This window comes from Procambarus clarkii, chromosome 69 (genome assembly GCF_040958095.1).
Source record: "Procambarus clarkii isolate CNS0578487 chromosome 69, FALCON_Pclarkii_2.0, whole genome shotgun sequence".
In the NCBI taxonomy this organism is placed as follows: domain Eukaryota; kingdom Metazoa; phylum Arthropoda; class Malacostraca; order Decapoda; family Cambaridae; genus Procambarus; species Procambarus clarkii.
The window spans coordinates 15,915,421-15,940,173 of NC_091218.1; the positions used below are offsets into that span (position 1 = coordinate 15,915,421).

Here is a 24,753-nt window from a genome sequence, read left to right on the forward strand (position 1 = left end):
ATGCCCTGCGCGGGGTTTTTCTTGTTCAGTCGATATACCACATTTTGGGTTGTGGTTTTTTGTTGATCTGACATTTTGGGGAGATTGGGGGTGTTCTGGGGGTGTTCTGGGGGTGTTCTGGGGGTGTTCTGGGGGTGTTCTGTTTTTTCTCAGATCCTGTGTTTGTTTTGTCTCTGTCTCGTTTGTTCTCTCAGTATATTTATTTCATTTTGCACCTATTGTTTTTCTTAGGCTTTCTTAGCAGGTAAAATGTATATCGAGTTAAAGTTATTGTCTATTTTATTTTATTTATATACAGTCTCTCTCTCTCTCTCTCTCTCTCTCTCTCTCTCTCTCTCTCTCTCTCTCTCTCTCGAGAGAGAGAGAGAGAGAGAGAGAGAGAGAGAGAGAGAGAGAGACAGAGACAGAGACAGAGACAATAGCCATACTCAAGAATATTGGAACCGCTTTCACTCCCCAAACAAGATGTTTATTCTTTGCAATACTCTTTACATTAGAGGCCGGAAATAATGAACTTACTGGATTGTCTACAATTGTTTTAATTCATTTAAACGCCTCAAACATGAAATCTTGAAAATCGATTAAAAATGTTTAACCGTTTTTAAATAACGTTTTTTTATATTATGAATTTGAATGGGATGTTCTGTTCGAAGCTGTTAGAAGTTATTAGGCTTGGCGCTGGAATAAGCAGTTGTACCACCTCTTGCTGTGTGAACATTGGTGTTCAGTGTTCACGATCCGTGTTCTGTTACTAGTTCCCTCTCCACCTACCTCAGGGTTCGAACCCAGGCTATTCTGCCTATTCTCTTGCATCTCATACCCACCCATTTCTACCTCCTCGTCCCCCCTCCTCCCCCCCCACCTCCAACCCCCTCCTACCCCCCCACCTCCAACCCCTCCCCCCCCACCCTTCTAACTCCAGAGAACGAAAAAGAAGCATCAAATGTCCTTCTTAATTATTCAAGGAGTGCGTACGGTGCCATCACTGAGCGCAGATGGGAAAAGTTTTCAAATCCAGCAAATAAACAGCCGAGGGAATTGCCCTGGAAGCTGGAAGGGCTTAGTGCCATGTGGAGGAGGGGGTGGCTTAGTGCTATGTGGAGGAGAGGGGTGGCTTAGTGCCATGTGGCGGAGGGGAGGCTTATTGCCATGAGGAGGGGGTGGCTTAGTGCCATGTGGAGGAGGGGTGGCTTAGTGCCATGTGGCGGAGGGGTGGCTTATTGCCATGAGGAGGGGGTGGCTTAGTGCCATGTGGAGGAGGGGTGGCTTAGTGCTATGTGGAGGAGGGGGTGGCTTAGTGCTATGTGGAGGAGGGGGGTGGCTTAGTGACATGTGGAGGAGGGGGTGGCTTAGTGCCATGTGGAGGAGGGGGTGGCTTAGTGCCATGTGGAGGAGGGGGTGGCTTAGTGCCATGTGGAGGAGGGGGTGGCTTAGTGCCATGTGGAGGAGGGGTGGCTTAGTGCCATGTGGAGGAGGGGTGGCTTAGTGCTATGTGGAGGAGGGGTGGCTTAGTGCCATGTGGAGGAGGGGTGGCTTAGTGCCGTGTGGAGGAGGGGTGGCTTAGTGCCATGTGGAGGAGGGGTGGCTTAGTGCCATGTGGAGGAGGGGTGGCTTAGTGCTATGTGGAGGAGGGGGTGGCTTAGTGCTATGTGGAGGAGGGGGGTGGCTTAGTGACATGTGGAGGAGGGGGTGGCTTAGTGACATGTGGAGGAGGGGGGTGGCTTAGTGACATGTGGAGGAGGGGGTGGCTTAGTGCTATGTGGAGGAGGGGGTGGCTTAGTGCCATGTGGAGGAGGTGGCTTAGTGCCATGTGGAGGAGGGGTGGCTTAGTGTCATGTGGAGGAGGGGTGGCTTAGTGCCATGTGGAGGAGGGGTGGCTTAGTGCCGTGTGGAGGAGGGGTGGCTTAGTGCCACGTGGAGGGGTGGCTTAGTGCCGTGTGGAGGAGGGGTGGCTTAGTGCCGTGTGGAGGAGGGGTGGCTTAGTGCTATGTGGAGGAGGGGGTGGCTTAGTGCTATGTGGAGGAGGGGGGTGGCTTAGTGACATGTGGAGGAGGGGGTGGCTTAGTGCTATGTGGAGGAGGGGGTGGCTTAGTGCCATGTGGAGGAGGGGTGGCTTAGTGCCATGTAGAGGGGTGGCTTAGTGTCATGTGGAGGAGGGGTGGCTTAGTGCCATGTGGAGGAGGGGTGGCTTAGTGCCATGTGGAGGAGGGGTGGCTTAGTGCCATGTGGAGGAGGGGTGGCTTAGTGCTATGTGGAGGAGGGGGTGGCTTAGTGCCATGTGGAGGGGGTGGCTTAGTGCCATGTGGAGGAGGGGGTGGCTTAGTGCCATGTGAAGGAGGGGTGGCTTAGTGCTATGTGGAGGAGGGGGTGGCTTAGTGCCATGTGGAGGAGGGGGTAGCTTAGTGTCATGTGGAGGAGGGGGTGGCTTAGTGCCATGTGGAGGAGGGGTGGCTTAGTGCCATGTGGAGGAGGGGGTGGCTTAGTGCCATGTGGAGGAGGGGGTGGCTTAGTGCCGTGTGGAGGAGGGGTGGCTTAGTGCCACGTGGAGGAGGGGTGGCTTAGTGCCGTGGGAGGAAGATGAATGGGAGGGTTTTCTATTATTGGGGGGGGGGGGGAAGAGGGGAAGGTGTTATCTTCCGGTTATCTTAAGATGATTTCGGGGCTTAGCGTCCCCGCGGCCCGGTCCTCGACCAGGCCTACTTTTTGTTACACACACCCAGGAAGCAGCCCGTAGCAGCTGTCTAACTCCCAGGTACCTATTTACGGCTATGTGAACAGACGCATCAGGGTGAAAGAAACTGCCTAATTCAGACCTTCGGACTGTGAATCCCGAGCACCATGGGTGATCACAGCACCCTGGGAGATCACCCTGGGAGAAACACTGATTTAGATGTCAGTGTTGTATGGGTGAGGTGGTTTGATAATTATGTGGGAGGCTGCAGTGGAAAGAAGGAGGAGGTGTGAGATCTTATCTCCATGTGAGAGAAGAAGAGGTATGAGAACTTACCTCTATGTGAGGGAAAAAGAAGTATGCGAACATATCTTACCTCCATGTGAGGGAAGAAGAGGTGTGAGAGCATATCTTACCTCCATGTGAGGGAAGAAGAAGTATGAGAACTTACTTCCATGTGAGGGAAAAAGAAGTATGCGAACATATCTTACCTCCATGTGAGGGAAGAAGAGGTATGAGAGCATATCTTACCTCCATGTGAGGGAAGAAGAGGTATGAGAGCATATCTTACCTCCATGTGAGAGAAGAAGAGGTATGAGAACTTAACTCCATGCGAGGGAAAAAGAGAAGCTAGAATATTGTTTACTAATACAAAAGCAAGCCATTCAAACTACTAATAATCAAAAGTCGCGAGCCAGGAGCTGACGCTCGACCCTATAAACACATCAAGTTGAGTATCCTTTGATCTGCCCACTTGCAACTTCTTCAAGTTCTCCTGGGAGATCAATTATCATCAATTTGTCTATCACATATTAAAAACAACATCGTTCTAAAAAATCATATAATCCCCAAAGGCAAAGAAGAATTTTCCAGTCATCTATATATATATTAATGATTTAAGTGCCTTTGCTCACAACATATTTTCGTAAGTATATCTATAGCTTTCCTTTATAATGAACACAATGGTGTAAGATAAGTATCCAAACTCAACAAATTCCCAAGAGAAAGGACATTTCGCTGAACTAATCGGCGGAGAGTTGGAGGCTGAGGAGAAGAACTTGTGGACCTAAGGAGACCCGGGCTCCCGCCCTGCGGGACGCCGAATGCAGAATATGACGATGTATATTTGAACACGTTTTCAAAGGAGCTCACCAAAGTAAGCCACTTTTCGTTTATAAAATGCGATTATGCCTCGACGCCAGCATGGGCTCCATCATACATAAACCAGACGTAATTACCTTACGCTCAGGGAGGGAGCTCGACGATTCTCAGACTTAATAGCGCCTAAGTCGGCTCCTCGGCCCCCGCCCGCCAGTCACTCACTCACACACACACACACACACACACACACACACACACACACACACACACACACACACACACACACACACACACACACACACACACAAAGTTTCCGTAGTGTAGTGGTTATCACGTGCGCCTCACACGCGCAAGGTCCCCGGTTCGATCCCGGGCGGAAACATCAAATTTATGAGGCGGGACCAAAGAGCCAGAGCTCAACCCCCACAAACACAACTAGGTGAGTACACACACACACACACACACACACACACACACACACACACACACACACACACACACACACACACACACACACACACACACACACACTTACACTTGTAAGTACTTAAGGGTAGATTAAGACAGGCTGTTTAACACAAGGGGCACACGCACTAGGGGACACAGGTGGAAACTGAGTGCCCAAATGAGCCACAGAGATATTAGAAAGAACTTTTTTAGTGTCAGAGTGGTTGACAAATGGAATGCATTAGGCAGTGTTGTGGTGGAGGCTGACTCCATACACAGTTTCAAGTGTAGATATGATAGAGCCCAGTAGGCTCAGGAACCTGTACACCTGTGGATTGACGGTTGAGAGGCGGGACCATAGAGCCAGAGCTCACCCCCCGCAAGCACAACTAGGTGAGTACTTGTCTCAGAGGTAACCGGGCAAGCCATAAATCACTTGCAATGCTGATCTCAGCAACACAAGCTGATGCTGGCTGCTTGCTAATGCCTTCCTTTTCTCTCCAAAATTCTTTCACGAACCCGTGCCTCGCTGTATATGGTAATGAGGGTCGTTGACGGCTCAGACTGTTGTTGGAAGCATGCGGGTCTCGCGCTGTTGTTGTTGTTATTTTAGATTTCGATACTTGGAACTAAAATTTGCATATAGCACTGGCTAATATATATATAATGTCATTTCTGTAGTTTTTATGTTCACTTGGGAAGGAAATTTTAAAAATTAAAAAATTAACTCTCCAAAGTTCATTCTATAAGTTGGTGTGGAGCTAAGCGTACACATATGACAGCTACTAAAAGTATTACCAAATAAGGATGAAGTGAAGTTTAGATATTAAAGTGGGTTTTGGGAGGGGGCGGTGGGTGAGGTGTGAGCTGGAGGTGCTGTCTCGGTGTGGAGGACTTGGTGTGCCTGTGTGTGTGTGCTGGGAAGAGATTGTTTGATATGTAGTGCTTCGGCGAGGTCTGATCTTCTATTTTTCGTTGGATCTGCCGATTATTTCGGTGTTTGTGCATTGTCAGGTGCCCTGAAAGCAAGTCGTCCTCTCGACTGAAAGGTTCCTCTTTTATGTTATGACAGCCAAAGTTACAACTTTGTTGCAACTTACTGTGAAAAGTAAGGACTCTCAAATATCTATCTTTTTCTATCCAGTGGACTCGATGGGTTCTCTGGAACTGTACGTTTCTGGTTAGATTAGGTCGGATTTTTTTTTTACAGTGGTAGATCAAGAGAATGTTGTTGCAAGAGATGTTGTCTTGCCTATATATTGAGATCGTTGCGGTTGACAGATATAAAGTGGACATGTGAAGGCATAGACGACACGGGAGACATCTCCCGTCACGCAGGGTGCAGTCGCGCCTCCACAGATCTCCAGTATCAGCTCTTGATACTGGTAATGGCTCAAAAGGGCCACCACTTACGGGCTATTCATGCCCGTGCCACCTCTTGGGTGGCTTAATCTTCATCAATCAATCATAGACGACATTAGTCTTTTGTATTAAGGTGCTTAGCTTGGTATTAGGAGAGCTCTCATGGGAAATACGTCCTGGAGGCTATTCCGGTTACAACGAATTAGGGATGATCCATATAGTTCGTTGAATCGAGGTTGTACAGTAATAAACACCAGCCATGTGGGATCTCGGTATTACATTTGGGTTCGTTCTCGAGATACAATCGGGAATTCAGGCTTCGAATCCCGCGCTATGACAAAAAATGGCTGTACACGTTTCCTTTCACCTAATGCTACTATTCACCTAGCTCTAAATAGGTACGCAGGAGTTAGGCAATTATTGTGGGGGTTGCATTCTGGGGAGGGTCATAGTTGGACTTTTTGGGAGGTGGGGGAGGGGGGGTCCTAGATACAAGCCTAATGCGTACATATACATAATATACATATATATATATATATATATATATATATATATATATATATATATATATATATATATATATATATATATGGTCAAGCGGATTAAGGCGTCCTGTAGTTACCAGTTGCGTTGCTCCTGGGAGTATGGGTTTGAGTCACTTCTGGGGTGAGTTTTCAGTCGCATATAGTCCTGAGGACCATTCAGGCTTGTTCGCATATATATATATATATATATATATATATATATAATATATATATATATATATATATATATATATATATATATATATATATACATATATATAATTCACGCCGTGGAAGATGACGATTTTTGGTTTGTTAAAGGTTTATGAGGCGTTTTATATTGATTGTTCAACAAGAGTGGTTTAGACCAGCTGCCGCCATCTTGGTTTAGTGTCTTGTTTCCCCCCCCCCCTCCCCCCCCCCCCCCTCCCCCCCCCCCCCCCTCCCCCCCCCCCCACGCACTAAACCCATCATAGTTGTGAAGTCAAGGATACAAGAGTAATTCTATTTAATATACAAACAAACTTTAACCTAACCTAAGCCTAGGCTAATTAAACTTTAACCAAACCTAACCTAACCATACTAAACTAAACCTTATTTAGGTGTTAGTTAATGAGGTTGCCGCCAGGATCATCTTGAGAGCTATTTCTTGAAACCTTAGAGTTCAGTCGGTTTTCCAAGAGCTGCAAGTGTGCGTGTGTGTGTGTGTGTGTGTGAGAGAGAGAGAGAGAGAGAGAGAGAGAGAGAGAGAGAGAGAGAGAGAGAGAGAGAGAGAGAGAGACTACCATTCAATTAGTGTTGTGTGTGTGCTGACTCCCCAAAGGACCATGCTTGAAGGACAGAGAGAGAGGAAGAGAGAGAAAACGCTGTTGTAAGATGCAGCAATTTATTATTGAAGAAAGCATTAGGCAGCCCAGGTTCTCACAGAAAGCATTAGGCACGTAGACCCATTAATGGGTTTTAGCTATCACGGGGAGCCTGCCCGCGCCGCACACAAGTTGATTGATTGTTGAATGAATTTTGGTGGGCAGCGGGAGGGAATTGAGTGGATGGATGCAGGATTTAGGTGGATGGAGAGAATTTAGTTGGAACTCGCTTCCCCCTGCGCCCCCCCCCCCCTCTCTAGGGGTGGGGCCGACGCCAAGGGGGGTGGGGGCGGGGGCGGACGTACTAAACAACGGAAAAGCTCTTGTTATAGCATCATTATCAGCTGTAGTGTGGTAGCCACAGGCTTAGGGTCCGCTCAGAACCCTGGAAACACAGACCGAAACTGTCTCTATTTTCCGCTTGTTACAACTTGTAATAAAGTTGTTACATCTTGGCTTAACGTGTTTATGACGTATTAGAACGTTGTTACAACTTGCTATATTGGTTGTTATAACTGGTTAGGAGGTGTTAAAACTTGTTCGAACGTTGTACCAACGTTGTAGTTTCGGTGTGTGTTTGGCGGGAATACTCCTCCCCTGCCCCCCCTTCCTCCCTCAAAAAAATTAGCTCAGAAGATATTGTCAAAATTAATGTGTAAATCATTAATAGATTTGTAAAAGGGTTGAGGAACGGGTTCCGAGAAAATAGTGGAATCATGAAAGACACAAGGGGGTTTGGATCCAATAACGGGGAATTTTAAATACTTCAGTAGTGAAAACATCTGTGGAAATGAGTAGGATCAAAGACCTGATAAAAACATTAAGTCTTCTCTACTCTTTTAAACAAAACAAACCCAACCCCACCTTACCTAACCTATCTATTGATTGATTGATAAAGATTAAGCCATCCAAGAGGTGGCACGGGCATGAATAGCCCGTAACTAACCTATCGTCGTCTGTAGTCTTAAACTAACCCAAAACCACCTAACCTACCTGTCCTGTCAATCCTATTCTATCCTAGCGAAAATAAGAGATAACGTTTAATGTTTTACATGAACCTAACATCTGTACAGGAGCGTGGCGCGTTGACAACAGGCTATGCCGTCTTAATAATTAATAATAATAATTTTAAATGCATCTTAGTTTTACCAATTTACTGATCATTAGAAAACGGGAAAATAAACCCGCCTGTCACCCCTCAGTCTGAAAGAGCTTGACTCCTGCACTACCAAATGACGTGGGGGCGCCCTTGTGCTCATCCCCCTAGTGATAAGGAGCAATTAGTGAGTTAATTTACCTTCGGAGAGTCGAGATGGAGTAATTTTAACAGTTGAGATGGATTTTATTGTCCAAAGAGAAGGTGGAAAGTGCGGATGAAATTTTTCCAGGGTTGGGCACGGCTGCTGAGGGGTAACTGAAGAAAAACTCTCGTACAAGGTATTGTACTCTGTTCTCAACTATGATATCTTGTCTACTTTGGTATATTACACTGGACTCAACAGTGACGTCTACACCATTTGGTCACCACTTGGTCCGGGAGATATCTCCCGTCACGCAGGGTGCAGTTGCGCCTCCACAGATCTCCAGTATCATCTTTTGATACTGGTAATGGCTCGAAAGGGCCACCACTTACGGGCTATTCATGCCCGTGCCACCTCTTGGGTGGCTTAATCTTCATCAATCATCAATCAGTGACGTCTTGTCTAGTATGGCCTAGTCCTTCAGGTGGTAGGGCGTCGACCTCGCTTCTTGAAGGGTCGGTATTCGATGGTTTAAGTGATTGGGCACTGTTCATTTACTCCGTCCTCATATCTCGGCTCCTTGTCCTGGGATTCCACTGAATCCTCTAGTGGTTCTGAGGCGTCCAACTGAATCCTCTAGTGGTCCCGAGGCTTCCAACTGAATCCTTTAGTGATTCTGAGGCTTCCAACTGAATCCTCTAGTGGTCCTGAGGCGTCCAACTGAATCCTCTAGTGGTCCTGGGGCTTCCAACTTAATCCTCTAGTGGTCCTGAGGCGTCCAACTGAATCCTCTAGTGGTCCTGGGGCTTCCAACTTAATCCTCTAGTGGTCCCGAGGCTTCCGACTTAATCCTCTAGTGGTCCTGGGGCTTCCAACTGAATCCTCTAGTGATCCTGGGGCTTCCAACTGAATCCTCTAGTGGTCCTGGGGCTTCCAACTGAATCCTCTAGTGGTCCTGGGGCTTCCAACTGAATCCTCTAGTGGTTCTGGGGCTTCCAACTTAATCCTCTAGTGGTCCTGGGGCTTCCAACTGAATCCTCTAGTGGTTCTGAGGCTTCCAACTGAATCCTCTAGTGGTCCTGGGGCTTCCAACTGAATCCTCTAGTGGTCCTGGGGCTTCCAACTGAATCCTCTAGTGGTCCTGGGGCTTCCAACTGAATCCTCTAGTGGTTCTGGGGCTTCCAACTTAATCCTCTAGTGGTCCTGGGGCTTCCAACTGAATCCTCTAGTGGTTCTGAGGCTTCCAACTGAATCCTCTAGTGGTCCTGGGGCTTCCAACTGAATCCTCTAGTGGTCCTGGGGCTTCCAACTTAATCCTCTAGTGGTCCTGGGGCTTCCAACTGAATCCTCTAGTGGTCCTGGGATTTCCAACTGAATCCTCTAGTGGTCCTGGGGCTTCCAACTGAATCCTCTAGTGGTCCTGGGATTTCCAACTGAATCCTCTAGTGGTCCTGGGGCTTCCAACTGAATCCTCTAGTGGTCCTGGGGCTTCCAACTGAATCCTCTAGTGGTCCTGGGGCTTCCAACTGAATCCTCTAGTGGTTCTGGGGCTTCCAACTTAATCCTCTAGTGGTCCTGGGGCTTCCAACTGAATCCTCTAGTGGTTCTGAGGCTTCCAACTGAATCCTCTAGTGGTCCTGGGGCTCCCAACTGAATCCTCTAGTGGTCCTGGGGCTCCCAACTGAATCCTCTAGTGGTCCTGGGGCTCCCAACTGAATCCTCTAGTGGTCCTGGGGCTCCCAACTGAATCCTCTAGTGGTCCTGAGGCTTCCAACTGAATCCTCTAGTGGTCCTGGGGCTTCCAACTGAGTCCTCTAGTGGTCCCGGGGCTTCCAACTGAATCCTCTAGTGGTCCTGGGGCTTCCAACTGAATCCTCTAGTGGTCCCGAGGCTTCCGACTTAATCCTCTAGTGGTCCTGGGGGTTCCAACTGAATCCTCTAGTGGTCCTGAGGCTTCCAACTGAATCCTCTAGTGGTCCTGGGGCTTCCAACTGAATCCTCTAGTAGTCCTGGGGCTTCCAACTGAATCCTCTAGTGGTCCCGGGGCTTCCAACTGAATCCTCTAGTGGTTCTGGGGCTCCCAACTGAATCCTCTAGTGGTCCTGGGGCTCCCAACTGAATCCTCTAGTGGTTCTGGGGCTCCCAACTGAATCCTCTAGTGGTCCTGGGGCTCCCAACTGAATCCTCTAGTGGTCTTGGGGCTTCCAATTGAATCCTCTAGTGGTCCTGGGGCTTCCAACTGAATCCTCTAATGGTCCTGGGGCTCCCAACTGAATCCTCTAGTGGTCCTGGGGCTTCCAATTGAATCCTCTAGTGGTCCTGGGGCTTCCAACTGAATCCTCTAGTGGTCCTGAGGCTTCCAACTGAACCCTCTAGTGGTCCTGGGGCTTCCAACTGAATCCTCTAGTGGTCCTGGGGCTTCCAACTGAATCCTCTAGTGGTCCTGAGGCTTCCAATTGAATCCTCTAGTGGTTCTGAGGCTTCCAACTGAATCTGAATCAGGGTTTCACGACCCCCTCCCCCATGCTCTCTGGCTTATGGCTCCTGGAGTTCCACCTCCAACACTTCTCGTCAAATGTTAATGAAATCACATTAACTTGATGTATAAGTATTATCCTATCGTGGTATATGCAGCCTAGCGATGCAGCCTAGCGATGTAGCCTAGCGATGTAGCCTAGCGATGCAGCCTAGCGATGCAGCCTAGCGATGCAGCCTAGCGATGTAGCCTAGCGATGTAGCCTAGCGATGCAGCTTAGCGATGCAGCCTAGCGATGCAGCCTAGCGATGCAGCTTAGCGATGCAGCCTAGCGATGCAGCCTAGCGATGCAGCCTAGCGATGCAGCCTAGCGATGCAGCCTAGCGATGCAGCCTAGCGATGCAGCTTAGCGATGCAGCTTAGCGATGTAGCCTAGCGATGTAGCCTAGCGATGCAGCCTAGCGATGTAGCCTAGCGATGCAGCCTAGCGATGTAGCCTAGCGATGCAGCCTATCGATGTAGCCTAGCGATGCTGCCTAGCGATGCAGCCTAGCGATGCAGCCTAGCGATGTAGCCTAGCGATGCAGCCTAGCGATGTAGCCTAGCGATGCAGCCTAGCGATGCAGCCTAGCGATGTAGCCTAGCGATGCAGCCTAGCGATGTAGCCTAGCGATGCAGCTTAGCGATGCAGCCTAGCGATGCAGCCTAGCGATGCAGCCTAGCGATGTAGCCTAGCGATGTAGCCTAGCGATGCAGCTTAGCGATGCAGCCTAGCGATGCAGCCTAGCGATGCAGCCTAGCGATGCAGCTTAGCGATGCAGCCTAGCGATGCAGCCTAGCGATGCAGCCTAGCGATGCAGCTTAGCGATGCAGCCTAGCGATGCAGCCTAGCGATGCAGCTTAGCGATGCAGCTTAGCGATGTAGCCTAGCGATGTAGCCTAGCGATGCAGCCTAGCGATGTAGCCTAGCGATGCAGCCTAGCGATGTAGCCTAGCGATGCAGCCTAGCGATGTAGCCTAGCGATGCTGCCTAGCGATGCAGCCTAGCGATGCAGCCTAGCGATGCAGCCTAGCGATGTAGCCTAGCGATGCAGCCTAGCGATGCAGCCTAGCGATGTAGCCTAGCGATGCAGCCTAGCAATGCAGCCTAGCGATGCAGCCTAGCGATGTAGCCTAGCGATGCAGCTTAGCGATGCAGCCTAGCGATGCAGCCTAGCGATGCAGCCTAGCGATGTAGCCTAGCGATGCAGCCTAGCGATGCAGCCTAGCGATGTAGCCTAGCGATGTAGCCTAGTGATGCAGCCTAGCGATGCAGCCTAGCGATATTGCCTAGCGATGCAGCCTAGCGATGCAGCCTAGCGATATAGCTTAGCGATGCTGCCTAGCGATATTGCTTAGCGATGCAGCCTAGCGATGCAGCCTAGCGATGCAGCCTAGTGATGTAGCCTAGCGATGCAGCCTAGCGATGCTGCCTAGTAATGTAGCCTAGCGATGCAGCCTAGCGATGCAGCCTAGCGATATTGCTTAGCGATGCAGCCTAGCGATGCAGCCTAGCGATGTAGCCTAGAGATGCAGCCTAGCGATGCTGCCTAGTGATGTAGCCTAGCGATGCAGCCTAGCGATGCAGCCTAGCGATGTAGCCTAGCGATGTAGCCTAGCGATGCAGCTTAGCGATGCAGCCTAGCGATGCAGCCTAGCGATGCAGCTTAGCGATGCAGCCTAGCGATGCAGCCTAGGGATGCAGCCTAGCGATGCAGCTTAGCGATGCAGCCTAGCGATGCAGCCTAGCGATGCAGCTTAGCGATGCAGCTTAGCGATGTAGCCTAGCGATGTAGCCTAGCGATGCAGCCTAGCGATGTAGCCTAGCGATGCAGCCTAGCGATGTAGCCTAGCGATGCAGCCTAGCGATGTAGCCTAGCGATGCTGCCTAGCGATGCAGCCTAGCGATGCAGCCTAGCGATGCAGCCTAGCGATGCAGCCTAGCGATGTAGCCTAGCGATGCAGCCTAGCGATGTAGCCTAGCGATGCAGCCTAGCGATGCAGCCTAGCGATGCAGCCTAGCGATGCAGCCTAGCAATGCAGCCTAGCGATGCAGCCTAGCGATGTAGCCTAGCGATGCAGCTTAGCGATGCAGCTTAGCGATGCAGCCTAGCGATGCAGCCTAGCGATGCAGCCTAGCGATGCAGCCTAGCGATGTAGCCTAGCGATGTAGCCTAGCGATGTAGCCTAGTGATGCAGCCTAGCGATGCAGCCTAGCGATATTGCCTAGCGATGCAGCCTAGCGATGCAGCCTAGCGATATAGCTTAGCGATGCTGCCTAGCGATATTGCTTAGCGATGCAGCCTAGCGATGCAGCCTAGCGATGCAGCCTAGTGATGTAGCCTAGCGATGCAGCCTAGCGATGCTGCCTAGTAATGTAGCCTAGCGATGCAGCCTAGCGATGCAGCCTAGCGATATTGCTTAGCGATGCAGCCTAGCGATGCAGCCTAGCGATGTAGCCTAGAGATGCAGCCTAGCGATGCTGCCTAGTGATGTAGCCTAGCGATGCAGCTTAGCGATGCAGCCTAGCGATGTAGCCTAGCGATGCAGCCTAGCGATGCGCAGGCAAGAAATAATGTGTTTGATGTCAACTAAGAACTTAAAGTTGTTTCTGTGTCATTATTTTTCCCTGGAACATTCGCCAAAAATTCATTCCTTTAACGCGAAAGTTAAAAAAGCATGAATATTTCATCAAAACCTCACAGAGCCTATTACACTGTCCATTGTGTGAATCAATTATCAAAATAGGATTAGAAAGAAAATAAAAATAAAAAGGATTCGCCTATTTTTTTTTTAAATAAAGATTGAAGTGTTACTTAAAGATTAGGATTTCGTTTTCTACCAACAAAATGGTCATAAAATTAAATATAAAATTGGGAAAGTTTCCCCTTAAATTATCATACATTTTTTTTTCTTTCAGAGTAATGTTTATTTTCGTGTTGTATAAACGACTTTTTCTTTATTCTCTCAATTATGAAAAGGGAGCCGAGCGGACAGCACGCTGGACTTGTGATCCTGTGGTCCCAGGTTCGATCCCGGGCGCCGGCGAGAAACAATGGGGAGAGTTTCTTTCACCCTATGCCCCTGTTACCTAGCAGTAAAATAGGTACCTGGGTGTTAGTCAGCTGTCACGGGCTGCTTTTTGGGGGTGGAGGCCTGGTCGAGGACCGGGCCGCGGGGGCACTAAAGCCCCGAAATCATCTCAAGATAACCTCAAGATGGTAGAAGTGTCCTCTGGGACCCTTGGCTGGGATAGTTCATGATGTCCTCTGGGACCCTTGGCTGGGATCGTTCATGATGTCCTCTGGGACCCTTGGCTGGGATAGTTCATGATGTCCTCTGGGACCCTTGGCTGGGATAGTTCATGATGTCCTCTGGGACCCTTGGCTGGGATAGTTCATGATGTCCTCTGGGACCATTGGCTGGGATAGTTCATGATGTCCTCTGGGACCCTTGGCTGGGATAGTTCATGATGTCCTCTGGGACCCTTGGCTGGGATAGTTCATGATGTCCTCTAGGACCATTGGCTGGGATAGTTCATGATGTCCTCTGGGACCATTGGCTGGGATAGTTCATGATGTCCTCTGGGACCCTTGGCTGGGATAGTTCATGATGTCCTCTAGGACCATTGGCTGGGATAGTGAGATGTTTGCTGGGATAGTGTGGGGATGTTGGGATAGTTGTGGCGTTGAGCACTGTTAAATATTTATCTATTTATATAGTTATCGTTCTATCTTACTATATAGATGGAGGGATAGAGAGTGGAGGAGAGGGAGGGACAGAGAGTGGAGGAGAGGGAGGGACAGAGAGTGGAGGAGATGGAGGGACAGAGAGTGGAGGAGATGGAGGGACAGAGAGTGGAGGAGATGGAGGGACAGAGAGTGGAGGAGATGGAGGGACAGAGAGTGGCGGAGATGGAGGGACAGAGAGTGGGGGAGATGGAGGGACAGAGAGTGGAGGAGATGGAGGGACAGAGAGTGGAGGAGATGGAGGGACAGAGAGTGGAGGAGATGGAGGGACAGAGAGTGGGGGAGATGGAGGGACAGAGAGTGGAGGAGATGGAGGGACAGAGAGTGGAGGAGATGGAGGGACAGAGAGTGGAGGAGATGGAGGGACAGAGAGTGGAGGAGAGGGAGGGACAGAGAGTGGGGGAGATGGAGGGACAGAGAGTGGAGGAGATGGAGGGACAGAGAGTGGAGGAGATGGAGGGACAGAGAGTGGAGGAGAGGGCGGAAGGCGTGAGAAACATACCGTGACGACAATTTTTCTCTGGGGAGACTATTGTGTTACATAATTAGGCGCTTGTCTTGAAGCTCGAGGCTCTTAAGTGACACTGGCACTCACTGGGGGCTCTAAGTGACACTGGCACTCACTGGAGACTCTAAGTGAGTCAGGCACTCATTGGAGGATATATATATATATATATATATATATATATATATATATATATATATATATATATATATATATATATATATATATATATATATATATATATATTATGAAGCGAGGCCGTCGCTCTATCGTCCAGCCAAAGTGGCTGGACGATAGAGACAATAAAAGCCTTCACAAAGAAGATCTCCCTCTGGAATCGTCGAGTCCCAGGAGGGAATGTAGAAAGCTTGCATGAGAAACTGGAAGTTGATAATGTTAATCCCCTGCTTAGAGAAAATGTCGTTACCCATCTCTGGCACCTTGAGACCCTCCGTGATACAGCACCCAAGGTTCATATACACCTTCCTGGCAGACTGTGAGAATGGCAACTTGGAGAAACAGCTCATCGATCTTGATGTTGACCAGACCACACACTAGAAATTGTAGGGACGACGACGTTTCGGTCCGTCCTGGACCATTCTCAAGTCAAGCTCATTGATCTGTAGGTGAACCAGGGATGTCGGACAGTATTTCTCTACTGCTGTCTGACGTCTACAGTAAGAAGTTGGTAGTGCAGGCGATGAGTCACAATAACGTGGCTGAAGTATGTTGACCAGACCACACACTAGAAATTGAAGGGACGACGACGTTTCGGTCCGTCCTGGACCATTCTCAAGTCGATTGTGATGAGGAGGTAGGGACAGGCAATAAAAGGACGGAGAATGGTCCAGGACGGACCGAAACGTCGTCGTCCCTTCAATTTCTAGTGTGTGGTCTGGTCAACAAGTTGGTAGTGTATCTTGAAATTGTGAGATTAGTGCTGGAGATGATTATTTCCCCAGCGACCTGTGTGTGTGAGGTGTTCTCCAGTGTGCTGTAGATCACGAGAGAGGCTCTTGCTAACACTGGAAGCCTCGATTCCAGAGACTTGTAGCACAAAAGGATTATAAATCTCATAGATAAGTGCACGTTTAAATGCTCCGTTTTCTTTGTTCACAATGCTCCCATAAGGTATGGATACCAACCTGTCCTCGTAATGGAGCATCGCATTTTGACGTATACTCAACCTAAGGCCAAAAGTTGTACTAGAAAATGGTAGCGGCTCGCCAAATTGACATACTGTCCCGTTTTCTGTTTTGGGTCCTCTGGTAGGTTAGGATAAGGGCGCTTTAGTACGACAATTTCTTGACGTTGGGGAACCTTAGTAGGACGGGTTGTATATACTCAGAGATGTAACCCGCTTCTCTGTGTACTGTGTATACACAGTATAGTCCTGATATACAGGACTATATACAGGACTGATATAGTCCTATATACAGGACTGATATAGTCCTGATATACAGGACTGATATAGTCCTGATATACAGGACTGATATAAATTATATTACAGTATAGTTTAGTGTAGCCCTGATCATAGTCTACAGTATACTTGGTGGCTAATGAGTAATGAAGGAAATGTATATGTTTATCTCTCAGAATGTTTGGTAATATGTTTATTGTTTGTGATGTGTGTTTATATATGTATGTATGAACACGATGTACTGAACGGGGTGAGAATAGCTTGAGCTACCTCATCCCTTTGTGTGTATTTTACCTCAATAAACTTATTTCAATTTCAATTTCAATGAGTAATGACCTTGAAGAGGTTCATATGACCGTTAACCCCACCACCAAAGACCTGGGGTTAGATTCACGAAGCAGTTACGCAAGTACTTACGAACGTGTACATTTTTCTCAATCTTTGGCGGCCTTGTTTACATTTACTAAACAGTTTACAAGCATGAGAACTTCCCACTCAACTGTTATTGTTATAAACAGCCTCCTGGTGCTTCGGCGCTCATTGTTAAATAATTGTAAACAAAGCCGCCAAAGAGTGAGAAAAGATGTACACGTTCGTAAGTCCTTGCGTAACTGCTTCGTGAATCTGGCCCCATGTTCTTAAGTTCCAATTTTCTTATTTCATTTTGGCTTTGTTTAGTTGTAAATGTAAGTTGTAAGTGTTAGTTGTAAAATGTAAGTGTAAGTTAGCAAATGTAATCCCTGAAACCTTACTACAGGGGGGGGGGGGGGTGCAGACGAGGAGTCACAATAACGTGGCTGAAGTACGTTGACCAGACCACACACTAGAAAGTGAAGGGACGACGACGTTTCGGTCCGTCCTGGACCATTCTCAAGTCGATTGTGATGAGGGAGGTTGTTGTTGTTCAGATTCGCTACTTGGAACAAAAAGTTGCAAGTAGCACGGGCTATGGTGAGCCCGTAGTGGACTTACCTGGCACAGGAGCGGGGCAAGTAGCACGGGCTATGGTGAGCCCGTAGTGGACTTACCTGGCACAGGAGCGGGGCAAGTAGCACGGGCTATGGTGAGCCCGTAGTGGACTTACCTGGCACAGGAGCGGGGCAAGTAGCACGGGCTATGGTGAGCCCGTAGTGGACTTACCTGGCACAGGAGCGGGGCAAGTAGCACGGGCTATGGTGAGCCCGTAGTGGACTTACCTGGCACAGGAGCGGGGCAAGTAGCACGGGCTATGGTGAGCCCGTAGTGGACTTACCTGGCACAGGAGCGGGGCAAGTAGCACGGGCTATGGTGAGCCCGTAGTGGACTTACCTGGCACAGGAGCGGGCCAAGTAGCACGGGCTATGGTGAGCCCGTAGTGGACTTACCTGGCACAGGAGCGGGGCAAGTAGCACGGGCTATGGTGAGCCCGTAGTGGACTTACCTGGCACAGGAGCGGGGCAAGTAGCACGGGCTATGGTGAGCCCGTAGTGGACTTACCTGGCACAGGAGCGGGGCAAGTAGCACGGGCTATGGTGAGCCCGTAGTGGACTGACCTGGCACAGGAGCGGGGCAAGTAGCACGGGCTATGGTGAGCCCGTAGTGGACTGACCTGGCACAGGAGCGGGGCAAGTAGCACGGGCTATGGTGAGCCCGTAGTGGACTTACCTGGCACAGGAGCGGGGCAAGTAGCACGGGCTATGGTGAGCCCGTAGTGGACTTACCTGGCACAGGAGCGGGGCAAGTAGCACGGGCTATGGTGAGCCCGTAGTGGACTTACCTGGCACAGGAGCGGGGCAAGTAGCACGGGCTATGGTGAGCCCGTAACTTACCTGGCACAGGAGCGGGGCAAGTAGCACGGGCTATGGTAAGCCCGTAACTTACCTGGCACAGGAGCGGGGCAAGTAGCACGGGCTATGGTGAGCCCGTAGTGGACTTACCTGGCACAGGAGCGGGGCAAGTAGCACGGGCTATGGTGAGCCCGTAGTGGACTTACCTGGCACAGGAGCGGGGCAAGTAGCACGGGCTATGGTGAGCCCGTAGTGGACTTACCTGGCACAGGAGCGGGGCAAGTAGCACGGGCTATGGTGAGCCCGTAGTGGACTTACCTGGCACAGGAGCGGGGCAAGTAGCACGGGCTATGGTGAGCCCGTAGTGGACTTACCTGGCACAGGAGCGGGGCAAGTAGCACGGGCTATGGTGAGCCCGTAGTGGACTTACCTGGCACAGGAGCGGGGCAAGTAGCACGGGCTATGGTGAGCCCGTAGTGGATTTACCTGGCACAGGAGCGGGGCAAGTAGCACGGGCTATGGTGAGCCCGTAGTGGACTTACCTGGCACAGGAGCGGGGCAAGTAGCACGGGCTATGGTGAGCCCGTAGTGGACTTACCTGGCACAGGAGCGGGGCAAGTAGCACGGGCTATGGTGAGCCCGTAACTCCATGAGGGAAGATTGATTGATTGATGAAGATTAAGCCACTCATAAGGTGGCACGGGCATGAATAGCCCGTAAGTGGTACAAATTTTTTTCAGTAATTCTTTTCAGTATTCTGAGTTTGCATTTAACCATCAAGCTGTTATCGTGGGGGGGGGGGGGGGGGGGTACTGCTTCACAGTCTTTATGAGGGTGTCCAGCTGCTGGACACCTTTGTTGACCAGGAGAGTGGCTGTGTTGATGGCTTCAGGGTGGCCACTGCATGATTCAGGAACTCTTAAAGCTCTTCTAAGGTCACTGGTTGCTTCACATTCCAGAAGATAGTGAAGTAATGGCTTTTCTGTGACAGTTTGGCAGAAGATGCACTTTCTCTGTCGGGGTTCACCAATCTCCCAGTTGCATCTGTAACCTAGACGTAGTCTATATAACCTAACTGCTATTTCCCTGTGGATTCCTTTTGGGATATTTAACCTTTCTAATTTGGTTGCCTGAAGATACCATGTTGCAGATGGCGAACCTTCAGCTATTCTCTGGTGCAGGTAGGCTTTGTTGAGGTGTGAGAGTTTTTTGGTGATGATGTTTTTTATGTTCTCTAGGCTGGGCATGAGGGAAGATTGATTGATTGATAAAGATTACCCCACCCAAGAGGTGGCACGGGCATGAATAGCCCGTAAACATCATGAGGGAAGAAGGCACAGGCAATAAATAGGCGAGAGAGAGGTGAGGAGATGAAAATCTTAGAGGAAGAAAAAGCAAGGCAAAAGGTATGAAAGGTAAGGTGTAATAAAGAGGGATAGTAATAGGAATAAGAAAGGGATCATAAGAGAAAACAAGGGAATAAAAAAGAAAGAATAAAAGAGAAAAAAGATAGATAAATGGAAGGGGTAAGCCTATATTAGGTCACGTTTGTTAGAAAGATTTAGAGCATTTGAGTATATACTGTGAAAGGGAAGAGTCCACAGCAACACAGCCAGGACTCATGTTGGGTACATTGTGTATCAGAGCCGATTCAACAAGACGGCGTCTGTGTAGAGTAGAGGCAGGAAAGATTATTTTAGAAGACCAATCAATATTATGATTAGAATCCCTAACATGACACAAGAGAGAATTGTTAGTGTCTGCAGACTTAACACCTTTTTTGTGTTCTTTAAGTCTGTCATTCAGTGTACGGCCAGTTTCACCAAAGTATTGGAGAGGACAAGACGAACAGGAAATAGAGTAGACACCAGCAGCATTAGAAGCAGGAGGAGCAGTGTGAACTAGATTGCTACGAAGTGTGTTATCTTGAGGTTATCTTGAGATGATTTCGGGGCTTTTAGTGTCCCCGCGGCCCGGTCCTCGACCAGGCCTCCACCCCCAGGAAGCAGCCCGTGACAGCTGACTAACACCCAGGTACCTATTTTACTGCTAGGTAACAGGGGCACAGGGTGAAAGAAACTCTGCCCATTGTTTCTCGCCGGCGTCTGGGATCGAACCCAGGACCACAGGATCACAAGTCCAGCGTGCTGTCCGCTCGGCCGACCGGCTCCCAGTCGAAAGGTGAGCTTTATGTCAAGAGGACGAAAGGTATTGGTAAAAGTTTTGAGTTCAGATGTGAAGGGAAGGCATAGTACAGTGCTACTAGTGTTGGAAGCAGGATTAGGATAAAGAAATTTCGTAGGTGTTGGTGTACAGGGGGGTGGGGGGAGGGGGGGACGGTGAAACCTTACTACAGTGGGTGTTGGACGGTGCCATCCCTTACAACCAATTGTCACTGTAAGCTGCCTCCCTCCCCCCCCCATAGACCCAGTCCTAACTAGCTGGCCAAATGTAAACAGATTTAGCCAAGAGGACTTAGCCTATTGGGTTGTTAAAGACACAGGAGGTGGTTGTCTTGTGTGGTTGGGGACGAGACAGTAATCCAGCTCTTAAGACGCCTTGCTTTACAACCCTCTATAACCCTATAACAAGATAAGGGAAGATTATATCACTGTCGAGACGGGGTCTAAACAATGATTCGCTCTGTTTAGATTAATGTTTGGTTACATTATTTATTTGTGGGAATTGATTTTGCAAATGTTTAAACCGGGAGCTGGTCGGTCGAGCGGACAGCACGCTGGACTTGTGATCCTGTGGTCCTGGGTTCAATCCCAGGCGCCGGCGAGAAACAATGGGCAGAGTTTCTTTCACCCTATGTCCCCTGTTACCTAGCAGTAAAATAGGTTCCTGGGTGTTAGTCAGCTGTCACGGGCTGCTTCCTGGGGGTGGAGGCCTGGTCGAGGACCGGGCCGCGGAGACACTAAAAAGCCCCGAAATCATCTCAAGATAACCTCAAGATAACCGGTAGGATTGTTGGGTGTGATGTGATTAGGTATTAATAAGATAACTGGCCTGTATGTGTGCGAGTGTATTCACCTATTGGTGCTTGCGGGGGTTGAGCTCTGGCTCTTTGGTCCCGCCTCTCAACTGTCAATCAACTGGTGTACAAATTCCTGAGCCTACTGGGCTCTATCATATCTACATTTGAAACTGTGTGTGCGTGTGTGTGTGTGTGTGTGTCTGTGTGTGTGTGTGTGTGTGTGTGTGCCTGGTTGATGGGGTTCTGGGAGTTCTTTTACTCCCCAAGCCCGGCCCGAGGCCAGGCTTGACTTGTGAGAGTTTGGTCCACCAGGCTGTTGCTTGGAGCGGCCCCGCAGGCCCACATACCCACCACAGCCCGGTTGCTTCGGCACTCTTTGAAGAAAACAATTTAGTTTCCTCTTGAAGATGTGTGTGTGTGTGAAAGATCATGTTTTGGGTGATCCTAGAATTATGAGTATTGCTCTTGTGTGAGATGTTGGCCATGTAAGTGTTATTAATGATAACATTAATAAAGTTTCACTTTATTTTGATGGGAATCTCTTTCTTTGGTTTACTGTAAACTCTCTCTCTCTCTCTCTCTCTCTCTCTCTCTCTCTCTCTCTCTCTCTCTCTCTCTCTCTCTCTCTCTCGCTCTCTCTATCTCTATCTCTATCTCTATCTCTATCTCTATCTCTATCTCTCTCTCTCTCTCTCTCTCTCTCTGTCTCTCTCTCTCTCTCTCTCTCTCTCTCTCTCTCTCTCTCTCTCTCTGTCTCTGTCTCTGTCTCTCTCTCTCTCTCTCTCTCTCTCTCTCTCTCTCTCTCTCTCTCTCTCTCTCTCTCTCTCTCTCTCTCTCTCTCTCTCCCCCTCTCCCTCTCTCTCTCTCTCTCTCCCCCCCCTTCTCCCTCCTCCCCTCTCTTCCTTCTCTCTCTCCCTTCTCGTTCTCTCCCCTCTCTCTCCCTCGCCCTCTCCCTCTCACCCTAACTTGTGAGCCGATCATGACACAATAAATGTAATTAATTAGGGGGTAGGGTGAATTAAACCGTGCCCCCTGGCGTTGGCACTAATTGGCGCGCTCCGGGCATGTGTTGGCAGGGGGGTGGTGGCAGGGAGGGTGGTGGCTGGGAGGGTGGTGGCAGGGAGGGTGGTGGCTGGGAGGGTGGTGGCAGGGTGGGGGGGTGGTGGCAGGGAGGGGAGGTGGTGGCAGGGAGGGGAGGTGGTGGCAGGGAGGGTAGTGGCAGGGGAGGGGTGGTGGCAGGGAGGGGAGGTGATGGCAGGGAATGGAGGTGGTGGCAGGGGAGGGGTGGTGGCAGGGAGGGGGTGGTGGCAGGGGGAGGGGTGGTGGCAGGGAGGGGGTTGGTGGCAGGGAGGGTGGTGGCAGGGAAGGGAGGGTGGTGGCAGGGAGGGGAGGTGATGGCAGGGAATGGAGGTGGTGGCAGGGGAGTGGTGGTGGCAGGGAGGGGGGTGGTGGAAGGGGAGGGGTGGTGGCAGGGAGGGGGTTGGTGGCAGGGAGGGTGGTGGCAGGGAGGGGGGTGGTGGCAGGGGAGGGGTGGTGGCAGGGAGGGGAGGTGATGGCGGGGAATGGAGGTGGTGGCAGGGGAGGGGTGGTGGCAGGGAGGGGGGTGGTGGCAGGGGAGGGGTGGTAAATGTTGGCAGGGAGAGGAGAGGAGAGTTGGCGGTGACTGCGGAAGAGAAGCCATACATTAATATTGGCCTAATACAAATGGAGGAATTCACATTCACTCAAACAAAATTTACCCCCTCACGGGTTATTCATGCCCGTGCCACCTATTGGGTGGCTTAACCATCATCACTCAGGTGGGGAACATGACGCCTGAGTGTTGAGAGTGGCCATTCAGGACATGTTCCCCCACCAGTATAGTCACTATGGGAAAGGCAGTCACAGTGGCAAGGGGAACAAGCTCTAATTAAAATCCTAATACTAAGGGGACTTTAACCACAGGGAAATAGGGTGGGTAAATATGGGCCCCCCTTAGAGGGGGGAGGAGAAGGATGAGACATGGATGAGGGAAGGTTACTATCAGGAGAAAGTACCAAGTCATTACGGCTATATAGCACTTGGGAAGGGATCAGGATAAAGATTTGGGATGGGACGGGGAAAACGAAATAATGCCTAGCCATTTGCACGGTTGGGGATTGAACGTGGACCTGCATGAAGCGAGACCGTCGCTCTACCGTCCAGTCCAAGATCAGGAGTGGTAAACATGGCAGACAAATACCTCTTACAGCAACAGCAGCATACTGCAGAACCAACAAGAGTGAGGGAAGAGGACCCACCAGCAACTCTAGATAATGATGGGAATACATAATGATGGAGAAAGACTCTTCACATTGAGAGGAAGAGAGGACAAGAGGACACTGGTGGAAGTTGGAAACGCATATGAGCCGAGGGAATGCTATCTTGAGGTTATCTTGAGATGATTTCGGGGCTTTAGTGTCCCCGCGGCCCGGTCCTCGACCTGGCCTCCACCCCCAGGAAGCAGCCCGTGACAGCTGACTAACTCCCAGGTACCTATTTACTGCTAGGTAACAGGGGCATTCAGGGTGAAAGAAACTTTGCCCATTTGTTTCTGCCTCGTGCGGGAATCGAACCCGCGCCACAGAATTACGAGTCCTGCGCGCTATCCACCAGGCTACGAGGCCCCTCAGGAACACTCAGGAATGTCAGGAAACACTCGTGTCCCTGAACGAGTAATCAAGAGGAATGCAGTGAAGAAGTTGTAGAAGCCACCTCCATCCACAACTCTAAGGCCAGAGTCGACAAAGAATTTGAACGTCACAATAGTTAAGTTGTGACGCAACAGGTACAACAAGGTCAGTAGGCGGGGTATGTAGAGCTAGACCTCACCTGCCACGTAGGCACTAATAGGTAAGCACTCTCAACACTTACATGGTATATTCCCCACCAATAAGTGTTGAGAGTGAGCATATAGGAGGGGAAATATACCATATAGGTGTTCTGAGTGACCATACAGGTGGGAAACAAACATCCATCGAGGGATCCGGCCTCACCTCTAACATGAACAATGCCGTGTCCTCAATCCCACAAGGTGTTCCACCTGCCCTAACCTAACCAACAACATAACCAAGCTGGGCGAAACGCTGCGCGTACTAGTGGCTTTACCAGATTGTAAATACTATGCTATGTATTCTCACAAACCCAATGTACCTTCTTGTATATAAATAAATAAATAAATAAATAAATAAGCGCCAGGAACCAGTGTTAGCCAGGCCCCATGATAGCCTCAACATTATATAACGTTCCTTTGAAATTAGTAAGCCGAAACTCAATTGCTCTGTTGCTGTATTATATAATATGATCTGTTTCATCCACCAAAACACCGTGTGTAGAACATCGTAATGTACACTACACCCTCCCTATACCTAGCGACAACAAACATTGGTGGTGGCCGGCTGCCACACTCATCTATCTGGTAAGCATTGTACCAAGTATATGTATTGAGATAAGAAAGAAATACATCTCAAAGGGATAGAGTAGCTTAGGCTATTTCTACCCTACTGAGTATTGTACCACGTCAAATTGTTTGGATGTGTGTGATAATGGTGTGATTGAATACTTAGGAGCTACAAATATTTTGCCCCA

At 49.6% G+C, this 24,753-nt stretch overlaps 1 protein-coding gene and 1 non-coding gene across 2 annotated transcripts in view; both read left to right on the forward strand.

Moving 5' to 3' along the window:
* LOC123772307 (uncharacterized) overlaps window positions 1-24,753 on the forward strand; it is a 200,397-nt gene that overhangs the window by 154,539 nt on the left and 21,105 nt on the right. The window lies entirely within an intron of this gene.
* Window positions 4,082-4,154, forward strand: TRNAV-CAC (transfer RNA valine (anticodon CAC)). Its single transcript has one exon. It is a non-coding gene; the product is annotated as a tRNA-Val (tRNA).